This window comes from Schistocerca cancellata, chromosome 3 (genome assembly GCF_023864275.1).
Source record: "Schistocerca cancellata isolate TAMUIC-IGC-003103 chromosome 3, iqSchCanc2.1, whole genome shotgun sequence".
NCBI lineage: Eukaryota > Metazoa > Arthropoda > Insecta > Orthoptera > Acrididae > Schistocerca > Schistocerca cancellata.
Window position 1 is genome coordinate 618,189,597 of NC_064628.1, and position 22,555 is coordinate 618,212,151.

The 22,555-nt window shown below is 43.7% G+C and overlaps 1 protein-coding gene across 1 annotated transcript in view; it reads left to right on the top strand.

Annotated features, from left to right (window-relative positions):
* Positions 1–22,555, top strand: part of LOC126175523 (uncharacterized) — a 337,116-nt gene that overhangs the window by 77,543 nt on the left and 237,018 nt on the right. The window lies entirely within an intron of this gene.

Below are 22,555 nucleotides of genomic sequence, written 5' to 3' on the forward strand. Positions count from 1 at the left end.
TGTAAGACTACCTTAGGCTACTTTGGACTTAAGTCAGCGCAGACTACGGTAGTTTTCCTAGTAACTTGGGTCTGTTACGATCGTAAGCGCGTTACCTTTACATGAGATGTGTTGCGTATCTATCGGGTGCTACCTCAGTTTGATCGCCTTATTTACTTATATGATCAGTCCTTTATTAGGTTGCACAGCAACCGGCAGCGGTGAATCGTATAGAAACTGAGTGAGGTTATATAATAGAGTGCGTAACTTACAGAACTTTTGTGTAATGATATATGAAGGGCCAGGTCCATGAAATATATGGAACGTTTTTGTTCTACGTCATTAATTTTCCTCCTTTCTGTTACTTAAAAACAAACAATATGTACAGCAAACCTGAAATTGTCAATGTTTAATTCTGGTTTTATTTAAAAATTGTTATTTCTAATGTGGAACAGAGGGATATTGTAGTAAAAATATAATTTAAAAAAAACGTATTTATTATATACCGATAGAAAATGTAATTTCCTAAAAAAAAGGTAAAATAAAACATCGCAGTACAAAAACCTATGTCGTCCAGCTTATATAAAACATGTTGTTGTTATTCGCAAATAGCTTTTGCACTTATCAATAATAACACAAACTCTTACCTTTGAACACTATGAAGAAAGTTCTATTGAGTATAAAATAACAGTAATTATATAGATTCTTTTATGTTTGTCTATGTAAACTACACTTGCATCAAAAGTAATTGCTTTTATTACATAGAAACGCAGAAGCTACGCTATCAATTAAAGTTTATTACCTATAAATGCGGTTTGTATTTTTTAAGGAAATAAACTACTCACTAGAGTAACACTGAACGATATGCAGTTCTAATTATGTGCAAAACAAACAAGAAAACAAAGAGAAGTCGTCAGTTTCCAGTTTCTGTGTCACACACTCATTTCTGTTTCTTATCGATACCACACCGTAGTTTAGGTACAGAGACAAATCTACCCACAACTCTTAAATTATGGTATCGGCAACAAATCGCTAGAAGCAATAAATCACTTAGGAGTAACCACTTGTGCGACCTAAAGTACATAGCTTCAAAAGCGTAGATAGCAGGCTGGGAATCATTGGAAAATCATAGGGGGCTGGAATTCATCCGCGAAAGAAGTGGCTTCAAACACTCGTTGTACCGACTCTCAATTATCGCTCACCGGTCTCGGTCCCTTACCAAGTTAGAAAATAAATAGATACGAGGGAGAAAATCCAACGAAGAACGGCTTGTTTTGTCGCGGTATTGTTCAGTAAGCGGGACAGCTTTACAGCAGTATTCGCCATACTCAAGTGGCAGACGCTACGAGCGCCGCGTAGTGTACCACCGAGTAACTTCCTGGCAGATTAAAACTGTGTGCCGGACCGAGACTCGAACTCGGGACCTTTGCCTTTTGCGGGCAAGTACTCTACCATCTGAGCTACCCAAGCACGACTAACGCCCCGTCCTCACAGCTTTACTTCTGCCAATATCTCGTCTCCTACCTTCCAAAGCTGTGAGGACGGGGCGTGAGTCGTGCTTGGGTAGCTCAGATGGTAGAGCACTTGCCCGCTAAAGGCAAAGGTCCCGAGTTCGAGTCTCGGTCCGCCACACAGTTTTAATCCGCCACGAAGTTTCATATCAGCGCACACTCCGCTGCAGTGTGAAAATCTCATTCTGGGTACCACCGAGTGTTTTGCTGTTGAGGTTACGAGAGCTTACGTTCGAAGACGGGTCATCTACGTACTACTTCCTCTCACACAGGTCTAGTGAAATGACCTCATCGAGGAAATCAGATAAATTGGAGCTGACTCAGAGATGTACCGGCACTCATTCTTCCCGTGCTGCATTCACAAGTGAAACGAGAAAGCGCAGGAGGCGATAAAAGGATAGCGGCGCCACACGTACTCTCCGTTAAACCTCGCAAGGTGGCTTGTGGGATTATGTATGTAAATATGGATAAAAATCTGCTGATGGACTATACGTCAGTCTTCATACGCAGAATGTTTTGTGCCTCCCCTATTGCTTTTCGGACATCAGAGCTAACTGAAGCCCTAAGGTGTGCCCCGGCCCTATGCCGCGCTGGATGTGCCCCGGCGGTGTTGCACTGTAGCCGGGCTGCCTGGCCGTCCGGTGACACGGCAGTGACGACGCACAAACGGCTGCGGGCGGCCTGCTGGCTGCTCCTTCACACAGAGCACGTCCTGGTGGACGCCCCTGCCGGAATTTCGCCACTGGCCTCGCTCTCGTCAGTACACAGACTTACAACAACTCCGAGTCGACGGTTCGTCTCTATGCGAAAGCGACTGATACAGGCAACAAACGCTTTTATTTTAGAACACCAACCAACAGGTCGTAGGGGAAGGGTTGGGGAGAACTATTGAAAATCATTTCTTACCAAATTCCTTTTACGACCAACGATAATTTCTTTTCCTCAACAGCAATGAGGTACAAGGCTAAACTTAAAAAACACATTAAAGATTGAACTTGAGCTCTCACCCTTGAGAAAATGCATTATACTTGAAATACCAGAAGTGAACAATTTGGTTGTTCCTTAAAGTTTTTAAAAATACATTGAAAGTCATGACGAGGCACAACATAACCTGAAAATTACCCGCAGACGACACAAAAGGAAATAGACCTCGGCACCCAGCCCAACGACGCCAGCAAGCTGAGAGAAAATACGTAGTGCACTACAAAATGTACAGTAAGTCTTTCTTAAGCTATATATGACGGTAGGATCTGTTCCCGAAAGAACAGTTACCGTCGATGACCATGCAGCTTTGCTAGAAATCAAATGATAATTAAATTGACACCCTAGCTGCAAGCAGGCGTTGATACACTTCATTGGGGACATGTTGAAAATGTGTGCCCCGACCGGGACTCGAACCCGGGATCTCCTGCTTACATGGATAGAGCGTCTGCCATGTAAGCAGGAGATCCCGGGTTCGAGTCCCAGTCGGGGCACACATTTTCAACATGTCCCCAATGAAGTGCCAGTAGTGCTAGAGTTTGTTTTCAATACAGTCCAGAGACAGGTAGTGCTATTTTCATTGTTTTCTACAAAAAGGGGCTAGCAACCACAGTTTAGTGAATAAGCAGCCGCCTTTAGTGAATTAGCAGTCTAGTTAAAGGTTGATTAACTCCCTTCAGTAAATTGTTTCCTTAGGATGGATAGGATGTGTGACTGCTGTGTACGGACGCAGGAGGAGCTGGCCACTGTTCGCGAACAGCTGAGCGTGTTGATGGCCGCGGTCAGCCGTCTTCAGGCTGCTGCCTCGGAGTGTAGCGGCAGTGGGGAGTCTGGTGCGTCGCAAGGTACACCCCAGGTGTTACATGCTTCACCCACTGTCCCTGCTGTCGAGACATCTTCGCGGGTACCGGGCGCGGTTGGGCCACCCTCTCCCCAAGGGGAGTGGCGGGTTCAGCGGCGTTCGCGGCGCACGAGGCGGAAGGTCAATGTGGAGGCTGGCCGTGTGGCATCGCCCGCTCTGCCTGTGAGGGGACATGTGGCTGCTCCTTCAGCAAGGTCCGAGCAGGCACACGGGGGGAGGGGTTTATTAGTTATTGGGAGCTCCAACGTTAGGCGGGTGATGGAGCCCCTTAGGGAAATAGCGAGAAGGTCGGGGAAGAAGGCCAGTGTTCACTCTGTCTGCTTGCCGGGGGGTCTCATCCGAGATGTGGAGGAGGCCCTACCGGCGGCGATAGAGAGCACTGGGTGCACCCGACTGCAAATTGTTGCTCATGTCGGCACCAATGACTCCTGCCGTCTGGGTTCAGAGGTCATCCTCAGTTCGTACAGGCGGTTGGCGGAATTGGTGAAGGCGGAAAGCCTCGCTCGCGGGGTGGAATCAGAGCTAACTATTTGTAGTATCGTTCCCAGAACCGATCGCGGTCCTCTGGTTTGGAGCCGAGTGGAAGGCTTAAACCAGAGGCTCAGACGATTCTGCGGAGATCTGGGGTGCAAATTTCTCGACCTCCGCTATCGGGTGGAGAAATGTAGGGTCCCCCTTAATAGGTCAGGCGTGCACTACACGCCGGAAGCGGCTACAAGGGTAGCGGAGTACGTGTGGAGTGCACATGGGGGTTTTTTAGATTAGAGAATCCCCTCCCTAGGCCCGACAAGACGCCTCCTGAGACGCGGCAAGATAGGAGTAGGCAAAATGCTACAGGGAATAACAATATTAATGTGCTAATAGTAAACTGCAGGAGCGTCTATAGAAAGGTCCCAGAACTGCTCTCATTAATAAACGATCACAACGCCCATATAGTACTAGCGACAGAAAGTTGGCTGAAATCAGACGTAAACAGTAACGAAATCCTAAACTCAGATTGGAATGTATACCGCAGAGACAGGCTGAACAGTGAAGGGGGAGGCGTGTTTATAGCGGTAAGAAGTGCAATAGTATCGAAGGAAATTGACGGAGATCCGAAATGTGAAATGATTTGGGTGAAGGTCGCGGTTAAAGCAGGCTCAGACACGGTAATTGGATGTCTCTATAGGCCCCCTGGCTCAGCAGCTGTTGTGGCTGAGCACCTGAAGGATAATTTGGAAAATATTTCGAGTACATTTCCCCACCATGTTATAGTTCTGGGTGGAGATTTTAATTTGCCGGATATAGACTGGGAGACTCAGACGTTCATAACGGGTGGCAGGGACAAAGAATCCAGTGAAATTTTTTTAAGTGCTTTATCGGAAAACTACCTTGAGCAGTTAAACAGAGAACCGACTCGTGGCGATAACATATTAGACCTTCTGGTGACAAACAGACCCGAACTATTTGAAAAAGTTAACGCAGAACAGGGAATCAGTGATCATAAAGCGGTTACGGCATCGATGATTTCAGCCGTAAATAGGAATATTAAAAAGGGTAGGAAGATTTTTCTGTTTAGAAAAAGTGACAAAAAGCAGATTTCAGAGTACCTGTTGGCTCAACACAAAAGTTTTGTCTCAAGTACTGATAGTGTTGAGGATCAGTGGACAAAGTTCAAAACCATCGTACAATATGCGTTAGATGAGTATGTGCCAAGCAAGATCGTAAGAGATGGAAAAGAGCCACCGTGGTTCAACAACCGAGTTAGAAAACTGCTGCGGAAGCAAAGGGAACTTCACAGCAAACATAAACATAGCCAAAGCCTTGCAGACAAACAAAAATTACGCGAAGCGAAATGTAGTGTGAAGAGAGCTATGCGAGAGGCGTTCAATGAATTCGAAAGTAAAGTTCTATGTACTGACTTGGCAGAAAATCCTAAGAAATTTTGGTCTTATGTCAAAGCGGTAGGTGGATCAAAACAAAATGTCCAGACACTCTGTGACCAAAATGGTACTGAAACAGAGGATGACAGACTAAAGGCCGAGATACTAAATGTCTTTTTCCAAAGTTGTTTCACAGAGGAAGATTGCACTGTAGTTCCTTCTCTAGATTGTCGCACAGATGACAAAATGGTAGATATCGAAATAGACGACAGAGGGATAGAGAAGCAATTAAAATCGCTCAAAAGAGGAAAGGCCTCTGGACCTGATGGGATGCCAGTTCAATTTTACACAGAGTACGCGAAGGAACTTGCCCCCCTTCTTGCAGCGGTGTACCGTAGGTCTCTAGAAGAGCGTAGCGTTCCAAAGGATTGGAAAAGGGCGCAGGTCATCCCCGTTTTCAAGAAGGGACGTCGAACAGATGTGCAGAACTATAGACCTATATCTCTAACGTCGATCAGTTGTAGAATTTTGGAGCACGTATTGTGTTCGAGTATAATGACTTTTCTGGAGACTAGAAATCTACTCTGTAGGAATCAGCATGGGTTTCGAAAAAGACGGTCATGTGAAACCCAGCTCGCGCTATTCGTCCACGAGACTCAGAGGGCCATAGACACGGGTTCACAGGTAGATGCCGTGTTTCTTGACTTCCGCAAGGCGTTCGATACAGTTCCCCACAGTCGTTTATTGAACAAAGTAAGAGCATATGGACTATCAGACCAATTGTGTGATTGGATTGAGGAGTTCCTAGATAACAGGACGCAGCATGTTATTCTCAATGGAGAGAAGTCTTCCGAAGTAAGAGTAATTTCAGGTGTGCCGCAGGGGAGTGTCATAGGACCGTTGCTGTTCACAATATACATAAATGACCTGGTGGATGACATCGGAAGTTCACTGAGGCTTTTTGCAGATGATGCTGTGGTGTATCGAGAGGTTGTAACAATGGAAAATTGTACTGAAATGCAGGAGGATCTGCAGCGAATTGACGCATGGTGCAGGGAATGGCAACTGAATCTCAATGTAGACAAGTGTAATGTGCTGCGGATACACAGAAAGATAGATCCTTTATCATTTAGCTACAAAATAGCAGGTCAGCAACTGGAAGCAGTTAATACCATAAATTATCTGGGAGTACGCATTAGGAGTGATTTAAAATGGAATGATCATATAATGTTGATTGTCGGTAAAGCAGATGCCAGACTGAGATTCATTGGAAGAATCCTAAGGAAATGCAATCCCAAAACAAAGGAAGTAGGTTACAGTACGCTTGTTCGCCCACTGCTTGAATACTGCTCAGCAGTGTGGGATCCGTACCAGATAGGGTTGATACAAGACATAGAGAAGATCCAACGGAGAGGAGCGCGCTTCGTTACAGGATCATTTAGTAATCGCGAAAGCGTTACGGAGATGATAGATAAACTCCAGTGGAAGACTCTGCAGGAGAGACGCTCAGTAGCTCGGTACGGGCTTTTGTCAAAGTTTCGAGAACATACCTTCACCGAAGAGTCAAGCAGTATATTGCTCCCTCCTACGTATATCTCGCGAAGAGACCATGAGGATAAAATCAGAGAGATTAGAGCCCACACAGAGGCATACCGACAATCCTTCTTTCCACGAACAATACGAGACTGGAATAGAAGGGAGAACCGATAGAGGTACTGAAGGTACCCTCCGCCACACACCGTCAGGTGGCTTGCGGAGTATGGATGTAGATGTAGATGTAGAAGTGTATCAACGCCTGCTTGCAGCTAGGGTGTCAATTTAATTATCATTTCTTTCTTAAGCAGTAAACTAGTGAAATAAAACCAAAGCCTCTACTCCGACTCTACAGCAAATCCAGTAAGTAATATGAAGCAAAAAGTAAAGCGGCACTGAGTGTTAACTCGCCTCGCGATGCCACTCAAAGTTAACAGTTTAGAGCGAGGTACACACTCAGAGCTGGAATTGCTACAGGCCAACGACAAATAGTTATTAGTGTCTTCATTATAAAAAATATCACTACCATCGTAAAAGAATACAGAAGCAGCCTTCAAGCTAATATTCACAACCCAAGGTATAAAAATGGCCTTTTATTAGCTTAATGAACAAACCAGAGATTCTCAAGAGATTCAATTGTCCTCATAGAGTTGTCAGGAAATTGTTTTTAACGCAGTTTTACATATAAATCAACAGAGGCAAGCGTCATTTAAGCATCATAAAAAATATTTCAGTTATTGGTCTTAAAGGTTGTTGTTGTAGACCGAGCGGTTCTAGGCGCTTCAGTCCGGAACCGCGCGACCGCTGCGGTCGCAGTTTCGAATCCTGCCACCGGCATGGATGTGTGTGACGTCCTTAGGTTAGTTAGGTTTAAGTAGTTCTAAGTTATAGGGGACTGATGACCTAAGATGTTAAGTCCAAAAGTGCTGAAAGCTATTTGAAACATTTGTTGTTGTATCTGAGGGGAGAAGAAACTTACTGACCGCAAGAAACAAGTCAGGGCAACTAAATAAAACGGACCTTTTGTCTTAAGACCAACATACTGACAAAACGTGACTTGGGCAGAGGCCTCTAGGCCTTAAAATTATATCACCAAAACAACAGTCTGCATTTTACTCACATTGAGCAACGCAAATTTTTTTTAATAACAATTACTCTAGGCATAAGCCAATTTACCCTCGGGAGAGAGTTGAGCACGTGCCAAAAGCCATTGGAAATTATATTAAACAGAAGATGGGGGAGCGCTGCACACCTAAGAAAAAAAAGGGAGAAAGAAAAGGTTGAAAAACCAAGCGAAAGGCCAGCGCCAAGCTGTTTTAGACACAACCAACATCAGACAATGGAGAACATAAAAATGGCGCTGATCATAAGCATAAGGAACCAGAACCGGTCTCCTAAAGTCTTCGTCAAAGGTACCAGAAGAAGAGTTGACTCGATACCCGACAAAATCCTGTGATAAAGGCGTTCCTACCAGTGGGCTTCACCGAATGGCGGCAAAGTTTCTGGGAGGCACCCGGCTACTGCGAGAACAAGTGCAGCGAGGGCAGGAGTAGGCTGGTTCATCGCTGTACATCGACAGTCGCATAGCCCTGCACGGATAATGCCGACTGCCAGCGCTTACACCAAAAACACGGTGCGCCGGCAATACTGACCAGTTGCTCTCCAGGAAATCCCTACGTTCCACAGGATACATCATTCACCATAACTACCTACCCATCCCTGACTGCGACCCTGCCTTCTACACCATATTATTACTGCCACAGTGGACTTCAAAATGTCAATTGCTTGAACATCTCCCACTTTCGACACAAGAGTCATGAATTCATTGTCCCTTGCAGTCATAAATAGACAGCAGACACTTTATCGTTTTCTGACAATTTGCTTATGAGCTAAAGTTCCTTGTTGAACGAACTTAATTTTTTCGTTTCTAATGAGACATGATGTACCTTGTGACTTCAAAGTAAAATTGCCTGAAATTTCCTGTTTCTTTCCAGATAAGTTACTAAACACATGTTTATTTGCTCAGTATCTTCATATGATTCAACTTTTCGCCTTTGATTTTCTTCTCCTTAGGAATTAAGCGTAACATTCTTAACATTTACTGACAGTCTGGATCACCATCTATTCACAGTTAGGTAACCTGATAATGAAACCACTGCACCATTTCATTTTAAATACATTTTGTAACAGATTACTGAAATAATTTAACAATCTGAATTGAGCAGGAAGTCAAAAATATCTCGATTGAAACAGCTACCAGGACTATTCGGAAAGTAAGGTCCGCTCGGCCGCGAAATAGAAACCACAGAGAAAATCCGATGAAACTTTGCACAGATACTAATATATTAGACAGAGTCTCTGGTACGCCTGTCGATCGCGTCACGTAGTTCTTTTCAGTTCCGATCACACAGAGAGCTCATAAAGATGCCTAGAACGATAGTGTCTTCCACCAAGTAAGAAGACCTGGTGGAGATTTCGCCTGGTGTCAAGCAGCCCACATAACTGCCGAGCATTTCATTCTTAATGACAATTCTCGGCTGTACTCTGCAGGGACAATACAGATGTTTCTGCAGCGTTTTCGATCGGAATTTTTCGGTCATCTACAATACAGCCCGTAAATTGCTCCCCTGAGTTTTATCTCTGCTCGCATGAACCTCTGGTTATGAAGACAACATTTTGGCACAGACAACGAACTGTAGACCAGCGTAGAGCATTGACGGAAAGCACAGGCGGCTGCCTTCTACGACGAGGGTACTAGAAAGTTGGAACAACGCTACGACAAATGTCTAAGTCGGAGTGACGACAACGTAGAAAAGTTGTCGGAAGTTGTAGCTAACTGTAATAAAACATTTCTGATTGGCCTAATGGTTTCCATTTCGCCAGCGAATGGACCTTACTTTCCGAACAAGCCTCGTACGTTCACACACAAGACAACATTTTAATTAATATAGACAAATGAAAACAGTGGATAATTCGTTACTTAGACGAACGTTCATTCCACAATCTTTTACCACAGATCAAATGCCGTTGTTTGTTGTGGATGATGATGATGACTTTTGATGCAGTTTCTATTTTCGTGATAGTGTGTTACATTTCATTTTGTCATGTTTCCTGACATTTTTTGTTGTAACCAGTTTCAATAACTATCTTATAAACTTGATTCGCATGCATACGCAACCGACATTTTGTGAGAGGGTCCGTTTTACATAGCAGATCGCTTGACCACACATGAAATTGGCCTTCAGTAAATGAATTAATAACTGAGATACGATTCACCTTGTCACTGGCGCTCGAGCAGTGACATCACGAGCTACTGGTTAAGTGACCGCCTCAAGTGATGGTGGCAATCAGAGATAGACGCATGATGCGTGTCTACGTGTCCAGCTAACACTGTGTTCGTGGGACAGTTTTCTATGATGATAACAGTGATGTGTTTCTTACTGAGATTCTGACAGAAGTTCAGTGCTATCTTTTGTTTTATTTTGGCATGATAATGAACGAAACATACAGCTTGTAAAAATTTTATCGCTTATTTTACTTGTCGGCCATATAAAAACAGCCTCTACACGTAAAAGACGCGGTATACATACCGTACTAGAAGAGACAACGTGCCGAAATATTTAAAAGATGACACCGTTTGAATTTCCTTCTTCATATTACCATCTATAGGTTAATTCTTTGACGTTGCAGAAATAAGTAAGTTTGAACTGCCTTTTATTCATATTGTTGCTAAATAACTGTAAGCGGAATGCTATATATGACTGTTGACTGTACTGTACAACAATTTATTTTCATTAGAGTTTTTAGCTATGTCTTATATTGTTTGTAAACAAATGCGAGTGGGAAGCGTTTGAGCTGCCTTGCGAAAGTAATTTCTCGGAGGGAGTGCTGTTGTTGTGATGCGACGGAATGCGGTTGTTTGATAGATGATACGCGTAATGTAGTGGTGTAAGAAATGGTGATGTAAGTGAGACTCTTTCCAAGGTATATTAGTGTATCTGCACGAAAGGGGTTAAAGATGTAAAAAGTAGGGTCCTTAATGCAGACCACGACAGTGCTAGGAAGGAAGTGGAAAGGTCGAGAGGATAGAAAGGTAGCACGTATAAACAGAGGTAGCAGGCAGCTGGAACCACAGGAAGAGAACAGTATCCGAGCTCTTTCTAATTGGCACAAAAAATAGCTATACCCTACTACCACAGTTAAACAGATGTAGGTGTAGACAAGGCATAGTAGGCTTTCAGGGACTTGTTACTTATCAGGAAGTGATAATGAGGAGGAGAGACCTGTTGTTAGACAGCAGAACTCTGAGTCTGTTGAGATGATGTTTGGTTTGTGGGGCGCTCAACTGCGTGGTTATCAGCGCCCGTACAATTACCCAATCTTTGCTCAGTCCAATTTCGCCACTTTCCTGGATGATGATGAAATGATGAGGACAACACAAACACCCAGTCATCTCGAGGCAGGTGAAAATCCCTGACCCCGCCGGGAATCGAACCCGGGAACCCGTGCTCGGGAAGCGAGAACGCTACCGCGAGACCACGAGCGGCGGACGTGTGAGTCTGTTGTTGCCGGAAGAACTGTGAAACAAGTGTCACGTCACAGACTTCTTCAGTTCAGGAGCATGTCTCACATACACTAATCAGCCAAAAAAATATGACCATCTGTTAAATAAAGCACGGGTTTATTTCTGAAACGCAATACAAGCGCCGTTCTGCGTGGTATACATTCTACAAGTTCTTGGCTGGTTTTCAAATGTATCTGGCATCAGATGTGTACACACAGATCACACAAACAACAGTCAGAATATTAATGTGTTCACTACCAAGCTACTCAATCATTGCAGTTCGATTCTGGCTTTGTGATTCGGACTGTTGCTCTGATGGAAAATATCGTCGTCTTCTGGGAGGACATCAAGCATGTAGTCCACAGCTGTCACGGTGATTTCGATTACTAAGGTTCCCACCAAATATTAATATCCCACTACCCTGTGTGCGTGCGCGGAGTGTGTTTCTTTTATACGACGCCATTTGTGGGCGTGACCGTAGTCTTGATGTGAAAATGAACCTAATTCTTCCGATTACGAAACACGTTTCAATTAATCCACTTTCCAGACTCGACGATTTCGCTCCCACTGCAAACGTAACTCAGGACGTCGTTGGATCAACGTGGGAACTCGTACTAAGAGTCTTCTGCTGCGGTCGCAGGTTCGAATCCTGCCTCGGGCATGAATGTGTGTGATGTCCTTAGGTTAGTTAGGTTTAAGTAGTTCTAAGTCTAGGGGACTGATGACCTCTGATGTTAAGTCCCTTAGTGCTTAGAGCCATTTGAACCGTCTTCTGCTGCGGAGCCCCATGTTCAATAATATTCAACGAACGTGTGCTTCGAAACACTTGTGCCTGCTTCAGAATTGTCCTCTGCCGTTGTATCTGCCTCAGATCGCCAACTACCCTACCGTACAGGACGGGCGAAGCTCCGAGCTCCACGTTCTATGATTAGGTGTGGACAGAAACACCTTGTTACCTACTCGTGGTTTCACCGTCTGTCAACAAATTTCCGAAGGTAGGACAGTCGCACTCTGACGAACAGCTTCACAGTTTGCGAGACGCTAGTCCCCAGGCGCTGGTCCATATGAAACTGCCCTTTGTCAAAGGCGCTTATATCAGTGTAATTCTCCATTTTCAGCCTGTAGCGCCGCAATAATTGTTCGTCATTCGTCGCTGCTCAGCTTATATACACTCAAGAAAACGACGCACAAGGAAGGAATTATCCATATGCGACGGAAAATGGTTGATGTACATCTACATGCAAAAAAGTTACTAAAATGTTTTTCAAAAAATGAATGATATATTCAAGAGGAAGAGCTTCACAAATTGAGCAAGTCAGTAATGCGTTGGTGCACCACTGACCCATATGCAAACAGTAATTGGCCTTGGTATTGACAAATCGCGGCAAGTTCTGTCCAATTGGCGCATTAGATCGTCAAAATCCCGAACTGGCTGGAGGACCCTGTCCATTATGCTCTTAATTTGAAAGAGACCCGGCGACCTTGCTGGTCAAGGTAGTGTTTGTCAAGCACGAAGACAAGCAGTAGATACTTTCGCCGTGTATGGGTAGGCGTTATCTTTCTGATATGTAAACCCAGGATGGCTGACCATGAAGGCCAACAGAACGGGGCGTAGCATATCGTCAACGAGCCGCTGTCCTGTAAGAGTGTCACGGATGACAACTGAAGTGGGCCTGCTATGAAAAGAAATGGCACCCGAGACCATCGCTCCAGGTTGTCAGGCTGTATGCCGAGAGACAGTCAAGTTGGTATCCCACCACTGTTCGGGGCATCTCCAGATACGTCTTCGGCCTGGATTCTCATTGTCTGGAGTGGAGCTGTCTTCAGCGATGAGACCTGTTTCGTACTGAGCCCCGACGACCAGCGAAAATATGTCTGGAGACACACCAGCAGAGGTTGGATACCACCTCGACTGTCGCACTCAGCATGGTTCAAAAATGGCTCTGAGCACTATGCTACTTAACTTCGGAGATCATCAGTACCCTAGAACTTAGAACTACTTAAACCTAACCAACCTAAGGACATCACACACACCCATGCCCTAGGCAGGATTCGATCCTGCGACAGTAGTGGTCGCGCGGTTCCAGACTGAAGCGCCTAGAACCGCTCGACCACCCTGGCCGGCCTTTAGCATGATCCGACAACCATGAGTGACGGTCTGAGGTGCCAGAATTTGGCATGATATCCATCAAGAGGACATCTAACAATTCTATTGGAAGGGTTTTCCAACCAATTCGGCATTTTGACGATCTAACGTTCAATTGGACAGAATTTGGCACGATATTCCTCAAGACCACATTGGACAACTTTATCAAGCAATGCCTAACCAAATAACTACTTGCATAAGGGCCAGAGGTAGACCAACAATCCTATTTTCCTGAAATTGTAATCATTTGTTTATCTGTACATGTACATTACATCTACCAATTTCCGTCTGGTTCCGATATTTCCTTTGTGAGGCGTCGTTTTTTTATTTTTTTATTTATTTTTTTAATTAGAGTGTAGAGTCCTCATCGAGTTACTTGCTCGCATCGGCAACTAGGTGGCATTCTGACTCGCGATAGGCATTTTTCATAATGTTTCGTCTCATTAGTTTAAGTTTCATACAGATTATTTGCGCAAATATTTTAGAAAATTGGATCCTTTTCTAATAATGAGTGAAGCAGAGAAGAGCGCTGACTTGAATCAGGGCTGGCGAAAAGAGCGATCTTGTGAAAATAACTTCAGCAACGAACCATGCAAATATTTAAATTGTTTCCGTCTTCAGGCACTACGGTCAGAGTCAAATGAACAGCTCTGTGAGCCATCTCAACATGGTTGGAGTTAGATCGACTGCTTCTGTCAGTCGCAGAGTCGAACATAGGATTCGTTTATCCTGATGCTGTTGTCATATGAACTTTACAAGGTAAGGATTACGTCTCAAATGGGATTGGGGAAAGAAAGTTGATGGGTTGATATCTCAATCTACAAGGAGGGAAAGGGGGGGGGGGGGGCGGGACAATGTCACTCATGGGTGTATCCCTATGTTAGAATTTGGCGCGATATGCCTCTCGAAGACATCCAAAAAATCTATCAGTCAGTACCAAGGCGAATAACTGCTTGCATAAGGGTCAGTGGTGCACCAACGCATTACTGACTTGCTCAATTTGTGAAGCTCTTCTTCTTGAATGTATCATTCATTTTTTGAAATTATAATAATTTTTTGTCTGTAGATGTGAGTGGTGTGAGAGCAGCCCCTTTCAATGTGCAGATTCACATTTAAGGCTACCAGTATTAAAAGAAGCAAATATAACTGAAACCTCTGAGGATGAAACATTTTAAAATAAAAATAATGTTGAAGTATACTTAATATGCCAAAATATTGGAGGGTTGACAAATAACATCAGTTAATTTGATTGTTCTGATGAACTGCAATCAGCTCGTCATGTAAATGTACATGTTTCCAAACATTATTTGACCCTTGGTATAGGAATCTTCAATAAAGATGGATATAGTTAGCACCCAGTTAGTAGAAATTAGATCTGGAGGGAGGACGATGGACGACTTGAATTAAATTTAAGCACTTTTTATTCCCAAAATCACATTTTTAGAACAAACACTCGAAATTTGCGTTATGCATCATCGCAACCCATCCAACATTGCAAAAGAAATAACGGGTGCATCCTCTCAAACATTCCTGACAAGTTGCGAAATACGAGGAATGCCGAAAACAATGCTACGGATACGAAACATTGCGGATGTATTATTTGAAGCCTCGTGAGTGAGCGCGCCAGGTTTCCGTCATTTCCGACAGATAGCGTAGCTGAAGGACAGTTTCAAAATGACGTCTGTAGGTGATGTACGTTACAAGCAACGTGCCGTCATTGAATTTATCACTGCAGAGAAGGAAATTCTGCGGAATATTCACAAAAACTTGTGCAAAGTCTATGGAGCATCTGCTGTCGACAGAAGTACAGTCAGTCGCTGGACATGGAGGTTCAGGTCATGAGAGGACGGTTCGGCGGAGCTCCGCGGGTTTGCAGCGGTCGGCGAGACTATCCACGGCTGTCACACCTGACTTTTTGCAACGAGCTGATGATGTCGTTCGGGAGGACAGACACATTGTGACTCGGCAGTTGACGCTGCATCTGTCAAACAGCAAAGGAAGTCCACGCAGTGAACCACTGGCTCCGCCACCAGAACAAGGATTGGTTCAGGCAGGGCATACACGCCCTTGTTTCGCGCTGGAGGAAGGCTATAGAACGGGATGCAGATTACCCGGAGAAATTGGGTGTGTAGATAAAGCACCATTCTTTCGCGCGGGTAATTATCATTATGTTCAATAAAGAACTGTTGAAGACAAAAATGCGGTGCATTATTGCAGGGCTACCCGCGTATTTTGATGGCCTCAAAAATGTTTTCTGACCACTCTTCAAGAGTATTGACTGGTGTCTCATTTATGCAGCTTTTCATAAAAAAACCACAAAATCAAGGAACCTGGCAGTCCACTCTCGCAGACCATGATGCCCAGCCCAACAGTGCTCCAACATGTATTCAAACATGGTCTGACTGCCATAGTGGAATGTTGCAAAGATCCATCCTGTTGGAATAAAATACTTCGACATTGGTCTATGTGAAGAGGAACGTCTTATAACAGTAAGGGCAGCAGCAATTTCTGCACAAACATTCGCCGAAAACCTTTCCTGCTGACAAAGTTCTTGAACGCAATGGAGAAGTTCATACGCCCATTGTGTTCGTTGTGAGTGTTATAAATTGCTTATTTAGGAAAAATAGCTTCATCCGTAAGCAGGATGAAGTAGGGAAAATTCACGCCCTTGGATGATCTACTTTCAAAGTCTGGATCTTTTGGTGAATGTTATAAGTTTCCCTTTGTGCCATCCCAGACAAGCTGATGAGTGACGTTGAGCTAATGAACTGTTGCTCTGTTGCTGAATGAATTCGTATCGAGATGCCAGACGATGTTTTCCTCAAATTCCATAGTCCTCACTGTTCTTCACTGTCACGTTCCTATATATGCATGAATACTCTGCGAACTACTGTGAAGTGCATGGTAATCATCATTCTTCTCATTACATTCGCGCATGGAGCACAAGGAGAGTAATTGTTTAAATGCCACTGTGAATGTTGTAATTAATCTAATCCCGTCATGATCCCTACAGGAGGAATATTTATGGGACTGTAGTATATTACTGTAAGGTCATTAATGTATAACACGAACAGCAAGAGTCCCAACACACGTTCCTGGGGCACGCCCGAAGTTAGTTATACATCTATCGATACCTCCTCAACCGACAATCATCAACAGATGTAGTGCCATAGTGGAGCATTTTTTTGCTCTTTTCTCTTCATGTTGTATATTAATGACGTTACAGACAATATTGTATATGCATTTTCGGATACAAACATGTCCGTATCTCTCAAGCTTTGACCCGCACTGCTAGAGATGAAGACTGCTGGTAGCTTTCCATCTATGAGATATTCACTAGACAATCTTTTCGCGTCCACAAGCACTGTGAGTGTCACCTACCCCATCTTTATTCATGGTGACTCTGGTTCGGTACAGCATATGGCACATGCAGCGGAGCACAACCAATTCACCACAACACAGCAACAGGTTAGTCTAACGATAGCACATAGTTAGAAACCTTCGCTTACTGGGCAAACGTCTGCACACTCGTCGATGATTGTCTGTCGTTTTATGGCCGTATCTCCACAAGTGTATTTTGGATCCATGGTTATCGGGAAAGCTTTGTTCGATTCGATGTTCCCTGCACTGCTCTGAACTTATTATCAGCTTATTATATTCAACCCCGTATAATATATCTTAATTCCCTTCAAGCAAATTGCAACAAAAGTTATGGAAATCAGCAACACTACCATTGACAACATTTTTATAGATGCGTCGACACTGCAAAGTTGAAGTGGAATTTTCGTAGTTAATGATCTATCAGGCCACCATGACGTCTAATATCAGGATGAATAACATAAATATAAACTAAAACAGTTCTAAATTAAGAAGGAATTGAAGAATGGAAGGATTTGTGAAATAGATAAAATTATCGTGTATTCCGGAACACAGTCATAGTCACCTTTGCAAACAGATTAAATGCAGGTTAAATGCTCCTTTCCATGGCTCTAATGAAATCAAATTATCATGAAAAATCAAAATAAGTCTCTACTTAGCATGAAGTATAACAGATGATGACAGAATTTTCAGCACCGTTTTTAATTTCACTTTACGCTAAGTAAAGTCATTCGAGAATCAAACAAAGGGAACAAATAAGCTCCTTGAGCAACAAGGTAACGACTATTTATTACTAAATGAATTCGCAAACTGCAAATACGTATTGACGTCAGCTGTATATTTTATTCAAATGGCTCTGAGCACTATGGGACTTGACTGCTGAGTTCATCAGTCCCCTAGAACTTAGAACTACTTAAACCTAACTAACCTAAGGACATCACACACATCCATGCCCGAGGCAGGATTCGAACCTGCGACCGTAGCGGTCGCTCGGTTCCAGACCGTAGCGCCTAGAATCGATCGGCCACACCATCTGGATATATTTCATTAATGAAACACGAAAACTTGTGCTGGACCAGGATCAGATATCGGATTTCCTGGATATCGCGAATGGTCGCCGTATCCAGTTTTTCTATTCGTGCACGCCTCCTGAACAGATTGAAATTTCCGTATGCCATGTTGTCCGTATCCCATATGCTCGCACTTAAGTATTCTCACACAGAGAGAGTCAAATTTTTATTACTATCGTACGGACAACATGAGGGTTGGGTCTGTGTACACACACAGGCGAAGCGGATAAGGCGACCAATCGCCACAAGAGAGAAATACGGGTTTGCGTTCCAGTCTGACAGAAAATTTCATGCTGTCATTAATGGTTCAAATGGCTCGGAGCACTATGGGACTTAACAGCTATGGTCATCAGTCCTTGTCATTAATAAAGAATACAGTTGATGTCAATATGTATTCCCAAATTGTGAGTCCAGTTTATAATACTTACAACATCTGTGAATCGTCAAAACAGTGTCTGTTCCTTCATGCATTCATGTCTGAATGACATTGTAATGTAATACACAGACACTGTATAAACTCAGACCTTGTTTAAACTTCCACTGTTTGTAACGTAGTAAAAAACTGAGACAAGAAAATGGACAGATTTGTTTAAAGCTAAATAATGAGCTGATCAAAGACAGTCTCAATACTGCAGCCACATTTAATAACTGACTTTGAGACGCGTCAGTAAAGTGGTGGACTATATCACTGCTATTGATTCAGTTTGTCACGATCCGCATCACGTATCTACCGACTGATGAATCTCTGATGCTGATAATATGGATAATTTTCGTCTTAATTTCTATCTATCTGTACATTAATTGCATGTCCCATATTTGTTGTGTTGTACAACACTGGCAGAACCTTGGATGAGCTACACTGCTGGAGGGGATAGGGCCGCTGGTGACCAGTCCCCAGACCTCCCTGAGTAGAACAGCCAACATCTAAAGTTTAGGCTACTTGGAGTAGGGGATGACGACCCGGCAATTGACGGCCAGGTAGAAGTTTTTGGGTACCTTATTGTCCGCTCTGGCGCTGGCTGGGCACATGTGATGAGGATTCCACAACTGTGACCTACAAACTGTCAAGTTCCGGATTCTGGCTAGAAATCCCAGCAAAAGCAAACGTGCCGCTTTGGAAGTCAGCCTCTCTGCTCGAAGAAAGACTTGTTGCAATATTGTTTTCGCCTGTAAAGCCTTTCTTAGAAACCTGGAGGGTACCAGGTTGGTCGAGAGACATTCATCTGTGGATTGTTAAAAATTTTTTCGCTCTCACTCGAGGTGCGAAGGTAGGTCAATTGGTGATCTAAAAGGATATCTGTAAGAAGAGGTATAGAACGCCGTTTCCTAGACATTTGATATGCAGGAAAACAACTCATTGGGCGACATTAAAAGATATCCGAGAAATGGGAGTTTCTAAGTGAGTTTTCTCGAAGTTCTATAAGCAGATGGTAGCCCACTGAATAATTTATAAAATATTTGCTAGGAGAGGTATTGGACCACTGTTTTAAGAAATATCGCTGGCCATTGTTTGGCGCAGCTTTCTCATTGGTGAAGTATCTTTTGCACGGATTTTGTACAGAGCAGAAAATAAAGATAGAATTTTTGGGACGCTCGGCTTTTAGAGACATGGGCAAATGGCTTTGGATTCTAGAGGAGGAAGAGAACACCTGACTTTGGCTATACGGCAGAAGGCTAATTTGCTGTTTTGATAGACAGCTTGTTACTCTGAGGCTGATGATGAGTAGGTTTTGGCAGCAGGCCTCGCCAAATTCACAACTTCGCTCTCCGTCTCGTCAATTGTGGTAAGAATATCTTGCAGCACAGACTATCCAGGAAAGAGTGCAGGTACACGTTTTTTAGTGCGTTTCTTTCAAAGTTGAGCAGTTCTCGTCATTTAACACCTCATTCGTGCCGGCCCCCGATAGTTGAGTGGTCAGCGTGACAGACTGCCAATCCTAAGAGCCCGGGTTCGATTCCCGGTTGGGTCGGAGATTTGTGTTGTCCTAATCATCATCCTTTCATCCCCATCGACGCGCAAGTCGTCGAAGTGGCGTCAAACCGAAAAACTTGCACCAGGCGAACGGTCTACCCGACCTCATTCGTGACTGAGCAGGCTTTATCATTTGCATGTGTATTTCATTCGTCGTTCTACCACGGTCGGGCAATCACTGTGAAGCCATCTGCATTTAAGCTTTTTCAAGATGATCACTCCCATCTCACTTGTACCTTGCGCGCTTTGTCAGATGAACCCAGCTCCAGTTTATATTTGTTTCAGTGTTGACAGTTAGTAGTTTCTTTTACTTTGTATTTCGTGAGTAATATTAGTGTATAATTATTGTTTTCATGTTTATGTATGTATCCGCGAAGAGTAATTGCAATAAATTGCACCCAAATTTGGCCAAGGTTTTTAATTCAGTAGTTACATGACCTCTTCTCATTAATAAACCTTTAATGCTTTTTGTGAGAACAGGCACATGGAACTCATTTATGAGCCCCATACCATTCATATTGTTCAATACATTGCACAATAGATTCAGTTCCATATCCGATTTCTTGCAAAGGGATCTCTCTCTCGGTCAGTCTAACCAGTGCAGATCACAGCTTCTATCAGCAGCGGATAGTAAAGGTTTCAACATTTGGTAAGTGGGCAGATTTTCCAAGAAAACTCTGGAAATAAGGCTGACAAAATTCAGCTTCATCGTAAATCTTCAAAAGAATTTTTAAATGTCGTCAACCATTTGAAAAATGAATGATAAAGTGGTTATGATAAAATTAACAGTAAAATGATCAAACTTTGTACGTACTGAGTTATTTAACTAATGATTCTTTTTATCGTTTTATTCATAGGACCCCTTGAGTCCGAGGTCGCAAGTTTAATATTCAGTAAGGCTCATTGGAAAGTGTTGTGTTAACAATTATGACAAATATTTTAGCTGCTAATGACTCACTATGTACATCAGGAGGGTGACAGAGAGGTAGAGGTGCACAGATCAACCTTCTGTGAAATGTATGTACTACACTCCACAAAATGGACAGCCTAGACGTTTAAGAAATGTTCAAAACAAACCATTAATTTCCACCATAAACAACTAATGAAGAACGGCGCGCCATAGTGATCACAAAGGTCTGCACCATCGAGATCGAAGTCGAACTCCTTGGGAGATACAAACAGTGCAGGACGTTCAGCTTTAGCTAAATTTTCACACTTCAGAAATGCGTATAGAATCATGCTGGTGTGACGGGGTTATAATAACTGATGGAATTTGACGGAATGCAACCGAATGCGAAACAGTGTGTCGCGGAGCCTATCGTGAAACTGTCTATCCTTTAAGGTGAAGTTGCAGATATAGAGATAATACGAGGTGCATTCAAGTTCTAAGGCCTCCGATTTTTTTTCTGAGTAACTACTCACCCGAAATCGATGAAACTGGCGTTACTTCTCGACGTAATCGCCCTGTAGACGTACATACTGTATTTTTCACAACGCTGACGCCATGATTCCATGGCAGCGGCGAAGTCTTCTTTAGGAGTCCTTTTTGACCACTGAAAAATCGCTGAGGCAATAGCAGCACGGCTGGTGAATGCGCGGCCAAGGAGAGTGTCTTTCATTGTTGGAAAAAGCCAAAAGTCACTAGGAGCCAGGTCAGGTGAGTAGGGAGCATGAGGAATCACTTCAAAGTTGTTATCACAAAGAAACTGTTGCGTAACATTAGTTCGATGTCCGGGTGCGTTGTCTTGGTGAAACAGCACACGCGCAGCCCTTCCCGGACGTTTTTGTTGCAGTGCAGGAAGGAATTTGTTCTTCAAAACATTTTCGTAGGATGCACCTGTTACCGTAGTGCCCTTTGGAACGCAATGGGTAAGGATTACGCCCTCACTGTCCCAGAACATGGACACCACCATTTTTTCGGCACTGGCGGTTACCCGAAATTTTTTTGGTGGCGGTGAATCTGTGTGCTTCCATTGAGCTGACTGGCGCTTTGTTTCTGGATTGAAAAATGGCATCCACGTCTCATCCATTGTCACAACTGACGAAGAAAAAGTCCCATTCATGCTGTCATTGCGCGTCAACATTGCTTGGCAACATGCCACACGGGCAGCCATGTGGTCGTCTGTCAGCATTCGTGGCACCCACCTGGATAACAGTTTTCGCATTTTCAGTTCGTCATGCAGGATTGTGTGCACAGAACCCACAGAAATGCCATCTCTGGAGGCGATCTGTTCAACAGTCATTCGGCGATCCCCCAAAACAATTCACTCCACTTTCTCGATCATGTCGTCAGACCGGCTTGTGCGAGCCCGAGGTTGTTTCAGTTTGTTGTCACACGATGTTCTGCCTTCATTAAACTGTCGCACCCGCGAACGCACTTTCGACACATCCATAACTCCATCACCACATGTCTCCTTCAACTGTCGATGAATTTTAATTGGTTTCACACCACGCAAATTCAGAAAACGAATGATTGCACGCTGTTCAAGTAAGGAAAACGTCGTCATTTTAAGTATTTAAAATAGTTCTCATTCTCGCCGCTGGCGGTAAAATTCCATCTGCCATACGGTGCTGCCATCTCTTGGACGTATTGACAATGAACGCGGCCTCATTTTAAAACAATGCGCATGTTTCTATCTCTTTCCAGTCCGGAGGAAAAAAATCGGAGGCCTTAGAACTTGAATGCACCTCGTATGT